The sequence below is a fragment of the Hemiscyllium ocellatum genome, unplaced genomic scaffold (genome assembly GCF_020745735.1).
Source record: "Hemiscyllium ocellatum isolate sHemOce1 unplaced genomic scaffold, sHemOce1.pat.X.cur. scaffold_783_pat_ctg1, whole genome shotgun sequence".
Lineage (NCBI taxonomy): Eukaryota > Metazoa > Chordata > Chondrichthyes > Orectolobiformes > Hemiscylliidae > Hemiscyllium > Hemiscyllium ocellatum.
The window spans coordinates 20,001-42,284 of record NW_026869233.1 but is presented as its reverse complement, the minus strand read 5'-3'; the positions used below and the strand labels follow the sequence as shown (position 1 = coordinate 42,284).

General features: G+C 53.5%; 1 long non-coding RNA gene across 1 annotated transcript in view; it reads left to right on the top strand.

Moving 5' to 3' along the window:
• LOC132814279 (uncharacterized) overlaps positions 1-22,284 on the top strand; it is a 46,283-nt gene that overhangs the window by 3,999 nt on the left and 20,000 nt on the right. Inside the window, exon 2 of the long non-coding RNA XR_009644346.1 lies at positions 12,397-12,497. This is a non-coding gene — a long non-coding RNA (uncharacterized LOC132814279). The remainder of the gene's footprint in view (positions 1-12,396; positions 12,498-22,284) is intronic.

Genomic DNA, 22,284 nt, shown 5'->3' with positions numbered 1-22,284 from the left:
TGACTCACTTAAATCCCCATCCCTCTCTTTCCTCCTCCGAGCAGGAATACCTACCCCCCACCCCCACCCGTTTACTCTGTCCAGCGTCTTCCTTGCCCCCCCACCATAGTTCCGGAAAGCACTCCCACACTCCTCCCCCTCCCCCGGGTTCGATTCCGGCCTCGGGGTGACTGTCTGTGTGGAGTTTGCACATTCTACTCCCCGTGTCTGCGTGCGGTTTCCTCCAGGTGCTCCGGTTTCCTCCCACAGTCCACAGTGTGCAGGTTAGGGTGGATCGACCATGTTAAATTACCCATAGTGCTCAGAATGTGTAGGTTAGGCTGAATTGGCCATGCTCAATTACCCATAGTGCCCAGGGATGTGCATGTTAGGGTGGATTGGCTATGATAAATTTCCCATAGTACCCCAGGGATGTGTAGGTTACGGTGGATTGGCCATGCTAAATTACCCATACTGCCCAGGGATGTAGAGGTTTGGTTGAATTGGTCATGCTAAATTACCCATAGTGCCCAGGGCTGTGCAGGTTGGGGTGGATTGGCCATGCTAAGTTACCCGTAGTGCCCAGGGATGTGCAGGTTAGGGTGGATTGGACATGCTAAATTACCCATAGTGTCCAGGGATGGACAGGTTAGGGTGGATTGGCCATGCTCAATTACCCATAGTGCTCAGGGATGTGTAGGTTAGGGTAGATTGGCCGTGCTAAATTACCCATAGTGCCCAGGGATGTGCAGGTTAGGGTGGAGTAGCCGTGCTAAATTACCCATAGTGCCCAGGGATGTGTAGGTTAGGTTGGATTGGCCGTGCTAAATTACCCATAGTGCCCAGGGATGTGCAGGTTCGGGTGGATCGACCGCGTTAAATTACCCATAGGGCCCAGGGATGTGCAGGTTAGGGTGGATTGGCCATGCTAAATTACCCATAGTAACCCAGGGATGTGGAGGTTCGGGTGGATTGGCTGTGCTAAATTACCCATAGTGCCCAGGGATGTAGAGGTTAGGTTGAATTGGTCGTGCTAAATTACCCATAATACCCAGGGATGTGTAGGTTAGGGTGGATTGGCCGTGCTAAATTACCCATAGTGCCCAGGGATGTACAGGTTAGGGTGGATTGACCGTGCTAAATTACCCATAGTGCTCAGGGATGTGTAGGTTAGGGTGGATTGGCCGTGCTAAATTACCCATAGTGCCCAGAGATGTGTAGGTTAGGGGGGATTGGCGATGGTAAATTACCCAGAGTGCCCAGGGATGTGTAGGCCGGGGTGGATTGGCCATGCTAAATTACCCATTGTACCCTAGGGATGTGTAGATTAGGGTGGATTGGCCATGCTAATAGTACCCCTGGGATGTGTAGGTTAGGGTGTATTGCCCGTGCTAAATTACCCATAGTATCCAAGGATGTGAAGGTTAGGGTGGATTGGCCATGCTAAATTCCCCATAGTGCTCAGGGATGTGTAGGTTAGGGTGGATTAGCCGTGCTAAATTACCCATAGTACCCCGGGATGTGTAGGTTAGGGTGTATTGCCCGTGCTAAATTACCCATAGTATCCAAGGATGTGTAGGTTAGGGTGGATTGGCCATGCTAAATTCCCCATAGTGCCCAGGGATGTGTAGGTTAGGGTGGATTGGCCGTGCTAAATTACACATAGTGCCCAGGGATGTGCATGTTAGGGTGGATTGGCTATGATAAATTTCCCATAGTACCCCAGGGATGTGTAGGTTAGGGTGGATTGGCCATGTTAAATTCCCCATAGTGCCCAGGGATGTACAGATTAGGGTGGATTGACCATGCTAAATTATCCATAGTGCCCCAGGGATTTGCAGGTTCGGGTGGATTGGCCGTGCTAAATTACCCATATCGCTGGGATGTGCAGGTGAGGGTGGAATGGCCGTGCTAAATTACCCATAGTGCCAGGGATGTGCAGGTTAGGGTGGACTGGCCGTGCTAAATTACCCATACTGCCCAGGGATGTAGAGGTTTGGTTGAATTGGTCAGGCTAAATTACCCATAGTGCCCAGGGATGTGCAGGTTAGGGAGGATTGGACATGCTAAATTACCCATAGTGTCCAGGGATGGACAGGTTAGGGTGGATTGACCGTGCTCAATTACCCAAAGTGCTCAGGGATGTGTAGGTTAGGGTGGAGTAGCCGTGCTAAATTACCCATAGTGCCCAGGGATGTGTAGGTTAGGTTGGATTGGCCGTGCTAAATTACCCAAAGTGCTCAGGGATGTGTAGGTTAGGGTGGAGTAGCCGTACTAAATTACCCATAGTGCCCAGGGATGTGTAGGTTAGGTTGGATTGGCCGTGCTAAATTACCCATAGTGCCCAGGGATGTGCAGGTTAGGGTGGATCGGCCATGCTAAATTACCCATAGTGCTCAGGGATGTACAGGTTAGGGTGGATTGACCGTGCTAAATTACCCATAGTGCTCAGGGATGTGTAGGTTAGGGTGGATTGGCCATGCTAAATTACCCATAGTGCCCTGGCATGTGCAGGTTAGGGTGGATTGGCCATGCTAAATTACCCATAGTGCCCAGACTTGTGCAGGTAACGGTGGATTGGTCATGCTAAATTACCCATAGTGCCCAGGGATGCGTAGGTCAGGGTGAATTGGCCGTGCTAATTTACCCATAATGCCCTGGCATGTGCAGGTTAGGGTGGATTGGCCATGCTAAATTACCCATAGTGCCCAGACTTGTGCAGGTAACGGTGGATTGGTCATGCTAAATTACCCATAGTGCCCAGGGATGCGTAGGTCAGGGTGAATTGGCCGTGCTAATTTACCCATAATGCCCAGGGATGTGCAGGTTAGAGTGGATTGGCCGTGCTAAATTACCCATAGTGCCCAGGGATGTGCAGGTTAGGGTGGCTTGGACGTGCTAAATTACCCATAGTATCCAAGGATGTGAAGGTTAGGGTGGATTGGCCATGCTAAATTCCCCATAGTGCTCAGGGATGTGTAGGTTAGGGTGGATTAGCCGTGCTAAATTACCCATAGTACCCCTGGGATGTGTAGGTTAGGGTGTATTGCCCGTGCTAAATTACCCATAGTATCCAAGGATGTGTAGGTTAGGGTGGATTGGCCATGCTAAATTCCCCATAGTGCCCAGGGATGTGTAGGTTAGGGTGGATTGGCCGTGCTAAATTACACATAGTGCCCAGGGATGTGCATGTTAGGGTGGATTGGCTATGATAAATTACCCATAGTACCCAGGGATGTGTAGGTTAGGGTGGCTTGGCCGTGCTACATTACACATAGTGCCCAGGGATATGTAGGTTAGGGTGGATTGGCCGTGCTAAATTACCCATAGTGCCCAGGGATGTGCAGGTTAGGGTGGATTGGCCGTGCTACGTTACGCATAGTGCCCTGGCATGTGCAGGTTAGGGTGGATTGGCCATGCTAAATTACCCATAGTGCCCAGACTTGTGCAGGTAACGGTGGATTGGTCATGCTAAATTACCCATAGTGCCCAGGGATGCGTAGGTCAGGGTGAATTGGCCGTGCTAATTTACCCATAATGCCCAGGGATGTGCAGGTTAGAGTGGATTGGCCGTGCTAAATTACCCATAGTGCCCAGGGATGTGCAGGTTAGGGTGGCCTGGACGTGCTAAATTACCCATAGTATCCAAGGATGTGAAGGTTAGGGTGGATTGGCCATGCTAAATTCCCCATAGTGCTCAGGGATGTGTAGGTTAGGGTGGATTAGCCGTGCTAAATTACCCATAGTACCCCTGGGATGTGTAGGTTAGGGTGTATTGCCCGTGCTAAATTACCCATAGTATCCAAGGATGTGTAGGTTAGGGTGGATTGGCCGTGCTAAATTACCCATAGTGCCCAGACTTGTGCAGGTAACGGTGGATTGGTCATGCTAAATTACCCATAGTGCCCAGGGATGCGTAGGTCAGGGTGAATTGGCCGTGCTAATTTACCCATAATGCCCAGGGATGTGCAGGTTAGAGTGGATTGGCCGTGCTAAATTACCCATAGTGCCCAGGGATGTGCAGGTTAGGGTGGCTTGGACGTGCTAAATTACCCATAGTATCCAAGGATGTGAAGGTTAGGGTGGATTGGCCATGCTAAATTCCCCATAGTGCTCAGGGATGTGTAGGTTAGGGTGGATTAGCCGTGCTAAATTACCCATAGTACCCCTGGGATGTGTAGGTTAGGGTGTATTGCCCGTGCTAAATTACCCATAGTATCCAAGGATGTGTAGGTTAGGGTGGATTGGCCGTGCTAAATTTCACATAGTGCCCAGGGATGTGCATGTTAGGGTGGATTGGCTATGATAAATTTCCCATAGTACCCCAGGGATGTGTAGGTTCGGGTGGATTGGCCATGTTAAATTCCCCATAGTGCCCAGGGATGTACAGATTAGGGTGGATTGACCATGCTAAATTACCCATAGTGCCCAGGGATTTGCAGGTTCGGGTGGATTGGCCGTGCTAAATTATCCATAGTGCCCCAGGGATTTGCAGGTTCGGGTGGATTGGCCGTGCTAAATTACCCATATTGCTCAGGGATGTGCAGGTGAGGGTGGAATGGCCGTGCTAAATTACCCATAGTGCCAGGGATGTGCAGGTTAGGGTGGACTGGCTGTGCTAAATTACCCATACTGCCCAGGGATGTAGAGGTTTGGTTGAATTGGTCAGGCTAAATTACCCATAGTGCCCAGGGATGTGCAGGTTAGGGAGGATTGGACATGCTAAATTACCCATAGTGTCCAGGGATGGACAGGTTAGGGTGGATTGACCGTGCTCAATTACCCAAAGTGCTCAGGGATGTGTAGGTTAGGGTGGAGTAGCCGTGCTAAATTACCCATAGTGCCCAGGGATGTGTAGGTTAGGTTGGATTGGCCGTGCTAAATTACCCAAAGTGCTCAGGGATGTGTAGGTTAGGGTGGAGTAGCCGTACTAAATTACCCATAGTGCCCAGGGATGTGTAGGTGAGGTTGGATTGGCCGTACTAAATTACCCATAGTGCCCAGGGATGTGCAGGTTAGGGTGGATCGACCATGCTACATTACACATAGTGCCCAGGGATATGTAGGTTAGGGTGGATTGGCCGTGCTAAATTACCCATAGTACCCAGGGATGTGTAGGTTAGGGTGGATTGGCCGTGCTAAATTACCCATAGTGCCCAGGGATGTGTAGGTTAGGGTGGATTGGCCGTGCTACGTTACCCATAGTGCCCAGGGATGTGCAGGTTAGGGTGGATTGGCCATGCTAAATTACCCATGGTGCTCAGGGATGTACAGGTTAGGGTGGATTGACCGTGCTAAATTACCCATAGTGCTCAGGGATGTGTAGGTTAGGGTGGATTGGCCATGCTACGTTACCCATAGTGCCCAGGGATGTGCAGGTTAGGGTGGATTGGCCATGATAAATTACCCATAGTGCTCAGGGATGTACAGGTTAGGGTGGATTGACCGTGCTAAATTACCCATAGTGCTCAGGGATGTGTAGGTTAGGGTGGATTGGCCGTGCTAAATTACCCATAGTGCTCAGGGATGTGTAGGTTAGGGTGGATTGGCCGTGCTAAATTACCCATAGTGCCCAGGGATGTGCACGTTCGGGTGGAATGGCCATGCTAAGTTACCCATAGTGCCCAGACTTGTGCAGGTAACGGTGGATTGGTCATGCTAAATTACCCATAGTGCCCAGGGATGCGTAGGTCAGGGTGAATTGGCCGTGCTAATTTACCCATAATGCCAGGGATGTGCAGGTTAGAGTGGATTGGCCGTGCTAAATTACCCATAGTGCCCAGGGATGTGCAGGTTAGGGTGGATTGGCCATGCTAAATTACCCATAGTGCCCAGGGATGTGTAGGTTAGGGTGGATTGGCCATGCTAAATTCCCCATAGTGCCCAGGGATGTGTAGGTTAGGGTGGATTGGCCGTGCTAAATTACACATAATGCCCAGGGATGTGCATGTTAGGGTGGATTGGCTATGATAATTTACCCATAGTACCCAGGGATGTGTAGGTTAGGGTGGCTTGGCCGTGCTACATTACACATAGTGCCCAGGGATATGTAGGTTAGGGTGGATTGGCCGTGCTAAATTACCCATAGTGCCCAGGGATGTGCAGGTTAGGGTGGATTGGCCGTGCTACGTTACCCATAGTGCCCAGGGATGTGCAGGTTAGGGTGGATTGGCCATGCTAAATTACCCATGGTGCTCAGGGATGTACAGGTTAGGGTGGATTGACCATGCTAAATTACCCATAGTGCTCAGGGATGTACAGGTTAGGGTGGATTGGCCATGCTAAATTACCCATAGTGCCCAGGGATGTGTAGGTTAGGGTGGATTGGCCATGCTACGTTACCCATAGTGCCCAGGGATGTGCAGGTTAGGGTGGATTGGCCATGCTAAATTACCCATAGTGCTCAGGGATGTACAGGTTAGGGTGGATTGGCCATGCTAAATTACCCATAGTGCCCTGGCATGTGCAGGTTAGGGTGGATTGGCCATGCTAAATTACCCATAGTGCCCAGACTTGTGCAGGTAACGGTGGATTGGTCATGCTAAATTACCCATAGTGCCCAGGGATGCGTAGGTCAGGGTGAATTGGCCGTGCTAATTTACCCATAATGCCCAGGGATGTGCAGGTTAGAGTGGATTGGCCGTGCTAAATTACCCATAGTATCCAAGGATGTGAAGGTTAGAGTGGATTGGCCGTGCTAAATTACCCATAGTGCCCAGGGATGTGCAGGTTAGGGTGGCTTGGACGTGCTAAATTACCCATAGTATCCAAGGATGTGTAGGTTAGGGTGGATTGGCCATGCTAAATTCCCCATAGTGCTCAGGGATGTGTAGGTTAGGGTGGATTAGCCGTGCTAAATTACCCATAGTACCCCTGGGATGTGTAGGTTAGGGTGTATTGCCCGTGCTAAATTACCCATAGTATCCAAGGATTTGTAGGTTAGGGTGGATTGGCCGTGCTAAATTACACATAGTGCCCAGGGATGTGCATGTTAGGGTGGATTGGCTATGATAAATTTCCCATAGTACCCCAGGGATGTGTAGGTTCGGGTGGATTGGCCATGTTAAATTCCCCATAGTGCCCAGGGATGTACAGATTAGGGTGGATTGACCATGCTAAATTACCCATAGTGCCCCAGGGATTTGCAGATTAGGGTGGATTGGCTGTGCTAAATTATCCATAGTGCCCCAGGGATTTGCAGGTTCGGGTGGATTGGCCGTGCTAAATTACCCATATTGCTCAGGGATGTGCAGGTGAGGGTGGAATGGCCGTGCTAAATTACCCATAGTGCCAGGGATGTGCAGGTTAGGGTGGACTGGCTGTGCTAAATTACCCATACTGCCCAGGGATGTAGAGGTTTGGTTGAATTGGTCAGGCTAAATTACCCATAGTGCCCAGGGATGTGCAGGTTAGGGAGGATTGGACATGCTAAATTACCCATAGTGTCCAGGGATGGACAGGTTAGGGTGGATTGACCGTGCTCAATCACCCAAAGTGCTCAGGGATGTGTAGGTTAGGGTGGAGTAGCCGTGCTAAATTACCCATAGTGCCCAGGGATGTGTAGGTTAGGTTGGATTGGCCGTGCTAAATTACCCAAAGTGCTCAGGGATGTGTAGGTTAGGGTGGAGTAGCCGTACTAAATTACCCATAGTGCCCAGGGATGTGTAGGTTAGGTTGGATTGGCCGTGCTAAATTACCCATAGTGCCCAGGGATGTGCAGGTTAGGGTGGATCGACCATGCTACATTACACATAGTGCCCAGGGATATGTAGGTTAGGGTGGATTGGCCGTGCTAAATTACCCATAGTACCCAGGGATGTGTAGGTTAGGGTGGATTGGCCGTGCTAAATTACCCATAGTGCCCAGGGATGTGTAGGTTAGGGTGGATTGGCCGTGCTACGTTACCCATAGTGCCCAGGGATGTGCAGGTTAGGGTGGATTGGCCATGCTAAATTACCCATGGTGCTCAGGGATGTACAGGTTAGGGTGGATTGGTCATGCTAAATTACCCATAGTGCCCAGGGATGCGTAGGTCAGGGTGAATTGGCCGTGCTAATTTACCTATAATGCCAGGGATGTGCAGGTTAGAGTGGATTGGCCGTGCTAAATTACCCATAGTGCCCAGGGATGTGCAGGTTTGGGTGGATTGGCCATGCTAAATTACCCATAGTGCCCAGGGATGTGCAGGTTAGGGTGGATTGGCCGTGCTAATTTACCTATAATGCCAGGGATGTGCAGGTTAGAGTGGATTGGCCGTGCTAAATTACCCATAGTGCCCAGGGATGTGCAGGTTAGGGTGGATTGGCCATGCTAAATTACCCATAGTGCCCAGGGATGTGCAGGTTAGGGTGGATTGGCCGTGCTAAATTACCCATAGTGCCCAGGGATGTGCAGGTTAGGGTGGATTGGCCATGCTAAATTACCCATAGTGCTCAAGGATGTGCAGAGAGAGAGAGGGTCAGTATACTATCCGTCTCTGTTAGAGAGAGAGAGAGAGACTCCGTGTGAGCACACCTTTCCCATCCCCTAGAGAGAGAGGGACACTGTGTCCATCTCCCAGAGACTGGGAAAGTCCTGTCAGCTGTATGGTCCTGAACAGGATTAGAGCGGGCGTGTTGTGTCTATAAGGTGATCGGGACCCTTTCTGGAGAGAGGTGGGGCTGTTATGCGTTGGGTCCCAGCCTGTAGTGGTTTGACCGTGCCCCTCCCTGGGTAAATCCATTCCGGCCGCCCTGCTGATGGAGAGATCTGTAACTTGTTAGAAGGAGGAGCCGGAGTCCAGTCTCTGGGAATCAAGTCACTCGCTCCGTTTCCCTGTGTGAGTGCTTCCAACGTTCCTGTCAGCCAGCTCCCTCTACTCCTGCTCACCCTTTCGACTTGTGCGCGGTGTTATAGACCAGACACAACCCTCACCCCCTCAAAATGTATCACAGAAACATTCGCCGAGCCCTGAACTTAATTTCTCTCACAGCAAGTGAAGGGGTTGTGGCCCAGATGAGTCCTTAACGCAGAGGACACATTAGCCTGGCAATACCGAATTTAGAATCGAGCCAAAAATTAAATTGGCAGAACTTTAACTCGATTAAAATGCAATAGTTTATCCATTCGTCCCAGGAATTGGAGCATCTCACTCGACGCACCCTTGGCACAGGCGGATTCAGCCAATCACAGCACAGAAACAGACCCTTCGGCCCGACCCGTTCACGCCCACCAGGGATCCTCACCCTGAACGAATCCCCTTCGCCAGCACTCGGCTGACATCTCCCCCTAACCCCTTCCTATCCCTGTCCCCATCCACCTTTCCAAAGCTGTCATTGTCCCAGCCTCCCACCACTTCCTCTGGCAGCTCATTCCACACACGCACCACCCTCTGGGGGGAAAAGTTACCCCTCAGCTCCCTTTCCCCTCTCACGCCCCTCTAGTTATGGACTCCCCCACCCCAGGGGGTAAAGACCTTGTCTATTTACCCTCCCCATGGACCCCCCATGATTTTATAAACCTCTCTATAAGGTCACCCCTCAGCCTCCGACGCTCCAGGGAAAACCGCCCCAGTGAGAGAAGATGATAAAATAATGCGGGGTATCGATGGAGTTATCTTTTGCCAAGATTGGGGGAGTTCGAGGATGAAGAGGTTCATCTTGTTCTGGGGAAGGGAGGCAGATTCGAAAAAGACATGATGGCACATCTTAAACACAGAGTGGTGTGTGTGTGTGTGGGTGTGTGTGTGGGTGTGTGTGTGTGTGTGTGTGGGGGTGTGGGTGTGTGTGTGTGTGTGTTGGGGGGGGTGGGTGTGTGTGTGTGGGGTGGTGGGTGTGTGTGTGTGTGGGGGGGTGGGTGTGTGTGTGTGTGGGGGTGGGTGTGTGTGTGTGGGGTTGGGTGTGTGGGTGTGTGTGTGGGGGTGGGTGTGTGTGTGTGGGAGTGGGTGTGTGTGTGTGTGTGTGTGTGTGTGTGTGGGGTGTGTGTGTGTGGGGGGGTGTGTGTGGGGGGCGTGTGTGGAGTGTGTGTGTGTGTGTGGGGGGGGTGTGTGGTGTGTGTGTGGGGGGTGTGTGGGGTGTGTGTGTGTGTGTCTGGGGGTGTGTGTGGGGTGTGTGTGTGGGGGGGGGTGTGTTTTGGGGGGGTGTGTGTGTTTGGGGGTGTGTGTGTGTGGGGGTGTGTGTGTGGGGGGGGTGTGTGTGTGGGGGGGGTGTGTGTGGGGTGTGTGTGTGTGGGGGTGGGTGTGTGTGTGTGTGGGGGTGGGTGTGTGTGTGTGTGGGGGTGGGTGTGTGTGTGTGGGGGTGGGTGTGTGTGTGTGTGGGAGTGGGTGTGTGTGTGTGTGTGTGGGGTGTGTGTGTGTGGGGGGGTGTGTGGTGGGGGGCGTGTGTGGAGTGTGTGTGTGTGTGGGGGGCGTGTGTGGAGTGTGTGTGTGTGTGGGGGGTGTGTGGTGTGTGTGTGGGGGGTGTGTGGGGTGTGTGTGTGTGTGTCTGGGGGTGTGTGTGTGGGGTGTGTGTTTGGGGGTGTGTGTGTGTGTGGGGTGTGTGTGTGTGTGGGGGGTGTGTGTGTGTGTGTGGGGGTGTGTGTGGGGTGTGTGTGTGGGGGGGTGTGGGGGGTGTGGGGAGGGTGTGGGGGGAGTGGGTGGGTGGGGGTGTGTGGGGGGGTGTGGGTGTGTGTGTTGTGGGGGGGTGTGTGTGTCGGGGGGTGTGTGTGTGTGTCGGGTGTGTGTGTGTGTGGGGTGTGTGTGTGTGTGTGGGGGGGTGTGTGGGGGGGGTGTGTGGGGTGTGTGTGTGGGGGTGTGTGTGGGGGGGGTGTGTGGGGTGTGTGTGTGTGGGGGGTGTGGGTGTGTGGGGTGTGTGTGTGTGGGGGGGGGGTGTGTGTGTGGGGGGCGTGTGTGGGGGGCGTGTGTGGAGTGTGTGTGTGTGGGGGGTGTGTGTGTGTGTGGGGGTGTGTGTGTGGGGGGGTGTGGGGTGTGTGTGTGTGGGGGGGTGTGGGGTGTGTGTGTGTGGGGGGTGTGGTTTGTGTGTGGGGGGTGTGTGGGTGTGTGTGTGGGGGGTGTGTGGGGTGTGTGTGTGTGTGGGGGTGTGTGGTGTGTGTGTGGGGGGTGTGTGGGGTGTGTGTGTGTGGGGGTGTGTGGGGGGTGTGTGGGGTGTGTGTGTGTGTGTGGAGGGTGTGTGCGGGGTGTGTGTGTGGGGGGTGTGTGGGGTGTGTGTGTGTGGGGGGGTGGGGTGTGTGTGTGTGGGGGGGTGTGGTGTGTGTGTGTGGGGTGTGTGTGGGGGGTGTGTGGTGTGTGTGTGTGTGTGTGGAGGGTGTGTGGGGGGTGTGTGTGGGGGGGGGGTGTGGGGTGTGTGTGTGGGGGGGGTGTGGGGGGGTGGTGGGTGTGTGGGGTGTGTGTGTGTCTGTGTGGGGTGTGTGTGTGTCTGAGTGTGTGTGTGTCTGTGTGTGTGGGGGTGTGGGGGGGTAGTGTCGGTGTGTGGGGTGTCTGTGTGTGTCTGTCTGTGTCTGTGTGTGTGGGGGTGTGTGTCTGTGTGTGTGCGTGTGAGAGTGTGTGTGTGTGTGAGTGTGTGTGTGTCCATGGTTAGGGCCACTGTTGGAATATTGCGTGTAATTCTCGTCTCCTTCCTATCGAAAAGATGTTGTGAAACTTGAAAGGGTTCAGTAAGGATTTCCCAGGATGTTGGAGGGTTTGAGCTACAGGGAGAGGCTGGACAGGCTGGGGCTGTGTTCCCTGGAGCGTCGGAGGCTGAGGGGTGACCTGAGAGAGGTTTGTAAAATCATGAGGGGACATGGAGAGGGTAAATAGACTCCCCTGGGTGGGGGAGTCCAGAACTAGAGGGGCGTGGGTTTAAGGGGAGAGGGGAAAGGGAGCTGAGGGGTAACTTTTCCCCCCAAAGGGTGGTGCGTGTGTGGAATGAGCTGCCAGAGGAAGTGGTGGGGGGCTGGGACAATGACAGCATTGAAAAGGTGGATGGGGACAGGGATAGGAAGGGGTCAGGGGGAGCTGGGCTGGCAAACGGGACTAGATTAATATGGGTCATTGGGTCAGCATGGACGAGTTGGGCCGAAGGGTCTGTTCCCGTGCTGTACGGCTCTGTCAAGCTCTCAGTCACTCCTCAGGCCTTTGGGACTGGCTTCGGGCACCTGCCTTTACGTTTCGGTGGCCAAGTCCAAAGGCCCTGGTTGAGGTTTGGGAGGGGTGGCGGGGGAGGGGTTGTGTTGCCCGTTTAAGATGCCCATGGTGGGGCCCACCCGCGGGGCAACAGGCCAGTGGCTTTCCTTAAAGCGGCGAGAGGGCTCTGATGGGTGTAATCTGCTGAGGAAGGCATCTCTCTATCTCTCAGAACCTTCCCTCCAGCCGACAGCTCCTCCCTCCCTCCCCCCCACGTACACGACTACTGTACCTTGTACCTCATTAAAAACTTCCTTCAGCTCTCTCGTTTTCCGCAGGGCGGCTAATGAGGGCTCTCTCCCACTTCCCGCTCTGAAGGTGGTCTGTGGGAGACTGGGCGGAGGCCACAGGTGGGCCGTGTGACTCTCGGAAGACGGATGTAAGTCTCGGTGCCCCTCCCTTTCTCTGTCTCCTTTAGCATCTTGCAACCGTTGTGTCTGTGTGTGTGTGTGTGTGTGTGTGTGTGTGTGTGCGCGCGCGAGACTGTGTCTCTGCGTGGGTGTATGTGCGTGTCTGTGTGTGTATCTGTATGTGTGTGTCTCTGCATGTGGGTATGTGCGTCTCTGCGTGTGTGTGTATGTGTGTCTGTGCATGCATGCGTGTATATGTGTGTGTACGTGTCTCTGCGTATGTGTGTGCGCGTGCGTGTCTCTGTGTATGTGCGTGTATCTGTGTGTGCGTGTGTCCCTGTGTCTCTGTGTGCATGTCTCTGTGTGCATGTCTCTGTGCGCGTGTATCTGTGTGTGCGTGTCTGTGTGTGTGTGTGTGTGTCCCTGTGTATGTGTGTTTCTGTACATGTGTGCATGTCTCTGTGTGCGTCTGTGTATTTGTGCATGTCTCTGTGTCCGTGTGTGTGTGTGTGTCTGTTTCCGCATGTATGCGCGTATCTGTGTGCATATGTCTGTGTGTGCGTGCGTTTGTGTATGTGTGTGTAGCTGTGAGAGGGAGTGTGTGTGTGTGTGTGTATGTGTCTGGGTGTGTAGCGCAGTGGTGTGTCACAGGGACAATGAATGGGGATAAGTAAATGATGGAGATGTGAGGGTGTGAGGGTGGGGAGCGGTGATGAGTCAGTCTGTGGGTGACACAGGGACTGTCCAGGGTGAGGGGGGTGGTGTCAGCTTAAACACGGTGGGGGTGGGGGGGGTGGGATAGAGAGAGTCTGGGCAGTTTAACCCTGAGAGATGTGAGGCCACACACTTTGGGAGCAGGAATGCTGGGAAGCTCCCGGGAAGCAGTGGGATCTGGGGGACATATCCCTGCAGCTCCCTGACAGGGTGGGCTCACAGGGCAGTGAGGAAGGGATACGGCAAACTGAACTTTCTCACTCAGCGTCTCGGGAATGAGAGCGGGGAACTCCGATCGCAGCTGTTTAGGCCTCGCTCTGGAGTACCGGAACATTCCGGGCGGAGAGCCTAGTGCGGGCAAGGGGGACCAGTGGAGATTAATTGCAGCCATGCTAGTACAAAGTCGATAGGCTGAATGGCCTCTACTGTAGGATCCTGGAAGGAGAATGGCTGGATCTGACTGCGCGCTCCAATGCACCTTTCCCTATCTCCCTCTCGGAATAGATTCCAGGGGTTATACCTGTTTCTCTCTCCCTCTCTCTCTCTCTCCAGCTACAGCCAGACCTGCTGAGTTTCTCCAGTTCCTACCCCCCCCGCCCCCCCCAAAACACCCCCTCAATCCTCTCACGTGGTGGGTGGGGGTTGGAATGGCGGGGGTAGGCCGGGGAGGTGGGTGGGGGTGAGGTGGGGGTGGCGGGGAGATGGGTGAGCTGTGGGGGTAGGGGTGGCGGGGATAAGCCGGGGAGGTGGGTGTGGGTGAGATGGGGGTGGGGGTGGGCAGGCTGGGGTGGTGGGTGTGGGTGAGGTGGGGGTGGGGGTGGGCAGGCTGAGGTGGTGGGTGTGGGTGAGGTGGGGGTGGGGGTGAGCAGGCCGGGGAGGTGGGTGTGGGTGAGGTGGTGGGGTAGACCGGGGAGGTGGGTGTGGGTGAGGTGGGAGTGGGTAGGCCGGGGAGGTGGGTGTGTGTGAGGTGTGGGGCAGACCGGGAGGTGGGTGTGGGTGGGGATGGCGGGACAGGCCGGGGAGGTGGGTGTGGGTGAGCTGTGTGGGGGTGGGGGTGACAGGGGTAGGCCGGGGAGGTGGGTGTGGGTGAGCTGTGTTGACCTTGAGAGGAAGCCAGGAACGCTGAGCCAGTCTCACAGCCAGAGCCCTGTCCCTGGATGTGCTGACACTGCACTGGGGGCAGGGTTCCCTGTCCTAATCTTTCCACACCTCCCTTATCATCGCTATTCCTGCTGACACACCGGGAATTTGCACGTCTGGCACTTAACCTCCTTCGCCCGTTGTTCCTGCCTTGGGATGGGTGTGAAAACTCCAGATATCTGATCTGAGGGCACAGCGAGAGGATTGGAATCCGACATTGGGGAATCTGGCAGCGCTGGGAGATGGTGCGGGGGGGGGGCTTTTCCCCAAGCTAGACAGCTTCACGGGGGAAGGGGAAGTCAGGAGCACGTTCCTGGGACAGGAAATAAATTCGGCTTGGCCAGTGATTCCCAGGTCCCGCTAGTCAGGGAGAGATTGGACTGATTGGGACTATTTTCTCTGGAATGGCGTTACGGAGATATACAGCACCCTTAGACCCAACTCTTCCACAGTTTGTAAATTACTCCAGTCCCATTCCCCAGAACTTGGCCCATCTCCCTCCAACCCCTTCCTATCCCTGTCCCCATCCACATGCCTTTTCGATGCTGTCATTGTCCCAGCCTCCCACCACTTCCTCTGGCAGCTCATTCCACACCACCCTCTGCATGAAAACGTTGCCCCTTTCCCCTCTCACCTCTAACCCACGCCCCTCTAGCTCTGGACTCCCCCCACCCCAGGGGGAAAAGACCTGGTCTATTTACCCTCTCCATGCCCCCTCATGATTTTATAAACCTCTCTCAGGTCACCCCTCAGCCTCCGACGCTCCAGGGAAAACAGCCCCAGCCTGTTCAGCCTCTCCCTGTAGCTCAAACCCTCCAACATCCTGGTAAATCCTGTCTGAACCCTTTCAAAGTTTCACAACATCTTTCCGATAGGAAGGAGACCAGAATTGCACGCAATATTCCAACAGTGGCCCTAACCAATGTCCTGTCCAGCCGCAACATGACCTCCCAACTCCTGTACTCAATACACTGACCAATAAAGGAAAGCATACCAAACGCTGCCTTCACTATCCTATCTACCTGCGACTCCACTTTCAAGGAGCTATGAATCTGCACTCCAAGGTCTCTGTGTTCAGCAACACTCCCCAGGACCTTACCATTAAGTGTATAAGTCCTGCTGAGATTTGCTTTCCCAAAATGCAGCCCCTCACATTTATCTGAATTAAACTCCATCTGCCACTTCTCAGCCCATTGGCCCATCTGGTCCAGATCCTGTTGTAATCTGAGGTAACCCTTTTCGCTGTCCCACTACCCCTCCAATGTTGGGGTCCGAGTGGATGGAGCGGGGGAACGTGATGGTAAAATGTTGAGGGATATCGATGGGAGGGAGGATTAAGGAAGGAATGTTGCTTCCTGATTGGGGAGGGGGAGAGGGGGGTCAATGAACCAAGGGAGAAGGGGGGGGGGGGGGGGAGATGGAAGGTCAGGGGCTGGAGGTTTCGAGAGGGGGAGGAGGGGGATATGAGGGAAAGGATCCCACCAAGAAGGTGGGTGGGTGAGGACTCACTGAGGGGCCGGTGGGGGAGGGGGAGGAGCAACCTGCCGACCCCTTCACGCACTGAAGAGATGTGAAGCCACGATGGGCTAAGGGCTGGGTTGGGGTGGGGGGGGAGGGGCTTTGAATCCCAGGTGCTGCTTGCTCCATGCAGAACAGCACGGATTGGAGGGGCTGAAAGGCCTACGTTCTGGCCTCCCAAGTCCCGTTCGGTTTCCCCCGGCGCTGACCCCCTGCCCTTCCCATCGCCCAGGTTTTTTTGGGGGCTGGGTCAAGGTCAGTTTCAGGTTAATGGGAACCCCCAGGATGGTGATAGTGGAGGGGGGAGGGGGGATTCAGTGATGGTAACGCCATTGAACGTCAAGGGGGCGATGGTTCGATTCTCTCTCAATGGGAACCCCCAGGATGGTGATAGTGGGGGGGGAGGGGGGATTCAGTGATGGTAACACCATTGAACGTCAAGGGGGCGATGGTTAGATTCTCCCTCAACGGGACCCCCCAGGGTGGTGATATTGGGGGGGAGGGGGGATTCAGTGATGGTGACGCCATTGAACGTCAAGGGGGCGATGGTTAGATTCTCCCTCAACGGGACCCCCCAGGATGGTGATAATGGGGGGAGGGGGGATTCAGTGATGGTAACACCATTGAACGTCAAGGGGGCGATGGTTAGATTCTCCCTCAACGGGACCCCCCAGGGTGGTGATATTGGGGGGGAGGGGGGATTCAGTGATGGTGACGCCATTGAACGTCAAGGGGGCGATGGTTAGATTCTCCCTCAACGGGACCCCCCAGGATGGTGATAATGGGGGGAGGGGGGATTCAGTGATGGTAACACCATTGAACGTCAAGGGGGCGATGGTTAGATTCTCCCTCAACGGGACCCCCCAGGGTGGTGATATTGGGGGGGAGGGGGGATTCAGTGATGGTGACGCCATTGAACGTCAAGGGGGCGATGGTTAGATTCTCCCTCAACGGGACCCCCCAGGATGGTGATAATGGGGGGAGGGGGGATTCAGTGATGGTAACACCATTGAACGTCAAGGGGGCGATGGTTAGATTCCCTCTCAATGGGAACCCCCAGGGTGGTGATAGTGGAGGGGGGAGGGGGGATTCAGTGATGGTAACACCATTGAACGTCAAGGGGGCGATGGTTGGGTTGTCTCTGAGGGGGGAGTTGGCGTGTGAAGATGTGCTTTCGCCTCTCTGTGTGTTTACGTCTCCTCAGATCCACACCTCGTCCTCAGAGACTCTGCGTCAGCTCTCTCTCTCTCTATCTCTCTCTCTCTCTCTCTCTCTATCTCTCCCTGTTCCACAATCTCAGCAGCTTTCCCACACCAGGGCCAGCCTCCTCCCTCAGCTGCCGGAGCTGACACAGACAGAAACAAAACCAACTCCGGGCTGTTTACTTTCCAGCCCTTGACCGCACTTCCTCATTGCTGGGTATTCGAGTGACGTCATTCAGGGGGAGAGGGGGGGGGGGGGCGGGGGAGAGAGAGGGGGAGATGGGGGGGGAAGAGAGAGGGAGGGAGTTGGGGTTGAAGGGAGAGGGAGAGACAGAGGGAGAGGTGGAGAGAGAGACACAGAGTGGAGGGAGAGAGAGGGAGTTGGGGGAGAGAGAGACAGAGGGAGTGGTGGGAGAGAGAGAGTGGAGGGAGAGAGAGAGGGAGTTGGGGGAGAGAGAGAGAGAGAGGGAGTTGGGGGAGAGAGAGAGAGAGGAGGGAGAGAGAGAGGGAGTTGGGGGAGAGAGAGACAGAGGGAGTGGTGGGGAGAGAGAGTGGAGGGAGAGAGAGAGGGAGTTGGGGGAGAGAGAGAGAGAGGGAGGGAGAGAGAGGGAGTTGGGGGAGAGAGAGAGAGAGAGGGGGGAGAGAGAGGGAGTTGGGGGAGAGAGAGAGAGAGAGGAGGGAGAGAGAGGGAGTTGGGGAGAGAGAGGAGGGAGGGAGGGAGAGGGAGTTGGGGGAGAGAGAGGAGGGAGAGAGAGGGAGTTGGGGGAGAGAGAGAGAGAGGAGGGAGAGAGAGAGGGAGTTGGAGGGAGAGAGAGAGAGGGAGAGAGAGAGAGGGAGATAGGGGGGGAAGAGAGAGAGAGGGAGTGGTGGGGAGAGAGAGGGAGTGGGGAAAGAGGGAGTGAGGGGGAGAGAGGGAGTGGGGAAAGAGGGAGTGAGGGAAGGAGAGAGAGGGAGTGAGAGGGAGGGAGGGAGAGAGAGAGAGAGAAGGAAGGAGGGAGGGAGGGAGAGAGAGGGAGGGAGGAAAAGGGAGAAGGATAGACTGGGAGGGCGAGAGGGAGAGAGAGTGAGAGAGGGAGGGAGTGAGGAAGGGAGAGACCCTGATAGGGAGAGTAGGAAGCTGTTGGAAGGGAACAGACAGAGGCAGGGCTGCGGTGGACAGGGGCAGACGGTGAGGAGTCCATCACACACCCAGATTGTAATCAGGAACATAGGCTCCCTGTCTCCAATGGAGACCGTCCAGAGAAACACTGCCAGCCCAGTCAGGTAAACAGAACAGATCGCTGACATTGGGGGGGGGGAGGGATGGAAGGAGGGAGAGAGTGGGGAAAAGGGAGAGACCGGAAGGGAGAGACCGGGTGGGAGAGGGAAGGGGAGAGAAACAGACCTGGGGGAGAGGGAGAGAGAAGGAGGGAGAGAGAAGGAGAGAGAGAGAGAGAGAGAGAGACAACGTCACTATCAGTCTGTGTTAGAGAGAGAGAGAGAGGGTCAGTATCACTATCCGTCTCTGTTAGAGAGAGAGAGAGAGGGAAAGGGTCAGTATCACTATCCATCTCTGTTAGAGAGAGAGAGAGAGAGAGAGAGAGAGTCAGTATCACTATCTGTCTCTGTTAGAGAGAGAGAGAGGGAGAGGGAGAGGGTCAGTGTCACCATCCGTCTCTGTTAGAGAGAGAGAGAGGGTCAGTATCACTATCCGTCTCTGTTAGAGAGAGAGAGAGAGAGAGAGAGAGAGGGTCAGTATCACTATCCGTCTCTGTTAGAGAGAGTGAGAGAGAGAGAGTCAGTATCACTATTCGTCTCTGTTAGAGAGAGAGAGGGTCACTGTCACTATCTATCTCTGTGAGAGAGAGAGAGAGAGGGTCAGTATCACTATTCGTCTCAGTTAGAGAGAGTGAGAGATAGAGAGTCAGTATCACTATCTATCCCTGTGGGACAGAGAGAGAGAGAGTGAGGGTTAGTGTCACTATCTGTCTGTGTTAGAGAGAGAGAGAGAGAGAGAGAGGATCAGTATCACTATCCGTCTCTGTTAGAGAGAGAGAGAGAGGGTCAGTATCACTATCCATCTCTGTTACAGAGAGAGAGAGAGAGAGAGAGGGAGGGTCAGTATCACTATCTGTCTCTGTTAGAGAGAGCGAGAGTCTGAGAGAGAGAGAGAGAGGGTCAGTATCACCATCCGTCTCTGTTAGAGAGAGAGAGAGAGAGAGAGAGAGAGAGAGTCAATATAACTATCCCTCTCTGTTAGCGAGAGAGAGAGAGAGAGTGAGAGAGAGAGAGAAAGGGTCAGGATCACTATCCGTCTCTGTCAGAGAGAGAGAGAGAGGGTGTGTGAGGGTCAGTGTCACTACGTGTATCTGCTAGAGAGAGAGAGAGAGAGAGAGAGAGGGTCAGTATCACTATTCGTCTCAGTTAGAGAGAGAGAGAGAGAGGGTCAGTATCACTATCTATCTCTGTGTGACAGAGAGAGAGAGAGTGAGGGTTAGTGTCACTATCTGTCTGTGTTAGAGAGAGAGAGAGGGGGTCAGTATCACTCTCCGTCTCTGTTAGAGGGAGAGAGAGTGAGAGAGAGAGAGAGAGAGGGTCAGTGTCACTATCCGTCTCTGTTAGAGAGAGAGAGAGAGAGAGACAGACAGACAGACAGAGGGTCAGTATCACTATCCGTCTCTGTTAGAGAGAGAGAGAGTGTGAGAGAGAGAGAGAGAGGGTCAGTGTCACTATCTATCTGTGTGTGAGAGAGAGAGAGAGAGAGAGAGTCAGTATCACTATCCGCCTCTGTTAGAGAGAGAGAAAGAGAGAGAGAGAGAGAGAGAGAGAGGGTCAGTGTCACTATCTATCTGTGTGTGTGTGTGAGAGAGAGAGAGAGAGAGGGTCAGTATCACTATCAGCCTCTGTTAGAGAGAGAGAGAGAGGGTCAGTTTCAGTATCTCTGTTAGAGAGAGAGAGAGAGGGAGGGTCAGTATCACTATCTGTCTCCGTGAGAGAGAGAGAGAGAGAAGAGAGAGAGGGTCAGGATCACTATCCGTCTCTGTTAGAGAGAGAGAGTGTGTGTGAGAGAGAGAGAGAGAGAGTGTGAGGGTCAGTGTCACTACTTTTATCTGCTAGAGAGAGAGAGAGAGAGAGGGTCAGTATCACTGTCCGTCTCTGTTAGAGAGAGAGAGAGAGGGTCAGTATCACTATCCGTCTCTGTTAGAGAGAGAGTGAGGGTCAGTATCACTATCTGTCTCTGTTAGAGAGAGAGTAAGAGAGAGAGAGAGTCAGTATCACTATCCGTCTCTGTTAGAGAGAGAGAGAGAGGGTCAGTATTACTATCCGTCTCTGTTAGAGAGAGAGAAAGAGAGAGAGAGAGGGTCAGTATCACTCTCTGTCTCTGTTAGAGAGAGAGAAAGAGAGAGAGAGAGGGTCAGTATCACTATCTGTCTCTGTTAGAGAGAGAGAGAGGGTCAGTTTCAGTATCCGTCTCTGTTAGAGAGAGAGAAAGAGAGAGAGAGAGGGTCAGTATCACTATCCGTCTCTGTTAGAGAGAGAGAAAGAGAGAGAGAGGGTCAGTATCACTATCCGTCTCTGTTAGAGAGAGAGAGAGAGTGTGAGAGAGAGAGAGAGAGAGGGTCAGTGTCACTATCTATCTGTGTGTGAGAGAGAGAGAGAGAGAGAGAGTCAGTATCACTATCCGCCTCTGTTAGAGAGAGAGAGAGAGGGTCAGTATCACTATCCGTCTCTGTTAGAGAGAGAGAAAGAGAGAGAGAGAGGGTCAGTATCACTATCTGTCTCTGTTAGAGAGAGAGAGAGTGTGAGACAGAGAGAGAGAGAGAGGTTCAGTATCACTCTCCGTCTCTGTTAGAGAGAGAGAGAGAGAGACAGAGGGTCAGTATCACTATCCGTCTCTGTTAGAGAGAGAGAGAGTGTGAGAGAGAGAGAGAGAGGGTCAGTGTCACTATCTATCTGTGTGTGTGAGAGAGAGAGAGAGAGAGAGTCAGTATCACTATCCGCCTCTGTTAGAGAGAGAGAGAGAGGGTCAGTATCACTATCCGTCTCTGTTAGAGAGAGAGAAAGAGAGAGAGAGAGGGTCAGTATCACTATCTGTCTCTGTTAGAGAGAGAGTGTGAGACAGAGAGAGAGAGAGAGGTTCAGTATCACTCTCCGTCTCTGTTAGAGAGAGAGAGAGACAGAGGGTCAGTATCACTATCCGTCTCTGTTAGAGAGAGAGAGAGTGTGAGAGAGAGAGAGAGAGGGTCAGTGTCACTATCTATCTGTGTGTGAGAGAGAGAGAGAGAGAGAGAGAGTCAGTATCACTATCCGCCTCTGTTAGAGAGAGAGAGAGAGAGAGGGTCAGTATCACTATCCGTCTCTGTTAGAGAGAGAGAAAGAGAGAGAGAGAGGGTCAGTATCTCTATCTGTCTCTGTTAGAGAGAGAGAGAGGGTCAGTTTCAGTATCCGTCTCTGTTAGAGAGAGAGTAAGAGAGAGAGAGAGGGTCAGTATCACTATCTGTCTCTGTTAGAGAGAGAGAGAGAAGAGAGAGAAAGAGAGTGAGGGTCAGTATCACTATCCGTCTCTGTTAGAGAGAGAGAGAGTGTGAGAGAGAGAAAGAGAGGGTCAGTGTCACTATCTATCTGTGTGTGTGTGAGAGAGGGAGAGAGAGGGTCAGTATCACTATCTGTCTCTGTTAGAGAGAGAGAGAGGGGGTCAGTATCACTATCTGTCTCTGTTAGAGAGAGAGAGAGGGTCAGTTTCAGTATCTCTGTTAGAGAGAGAGAGGGAGGGTCAGTATCACTATCTGTCTCCGTGAGAGAGAGAGAGAGAGAAGAGAGAGAGGGTCAGGATCACTATCCGTCTCTGTTAGAGAGAGAGAGAGTGTGTGTGAGAGAGAGAGAGAGATGGACAGTGTCACTATCTATCTGTGTGAGAGAGAGAGAGAGAGAGAGAGAGTGTGAGGGTCAGTGTCACTACTTTTATCTGCTAGAGAGAGCGAGAGAGAGAGAGAGAGGGTCAGTATCACTGTCCGTCTCTGTTAGAGAGAGAGTGAGGGTCAGTATCACTATCTGTCTCTGTTAGAGAGAGAGAGAGAGGGAGGGTCAGTTTCAGTATCCGTCTCTGTTAGAGAGAGAGTAAGAGAGAGAGAGAGTCAGTATCACTATCCGTCTCTGTTAGAGAGAGAGAGAGAGAGGGTCAGTATCACTATCCGTCTCTGTTAGAGAGAGTGTGAGAGAGAGAGAAAGAGAGTGAGGGTCAGTATCACTATCCGTCTCTGTT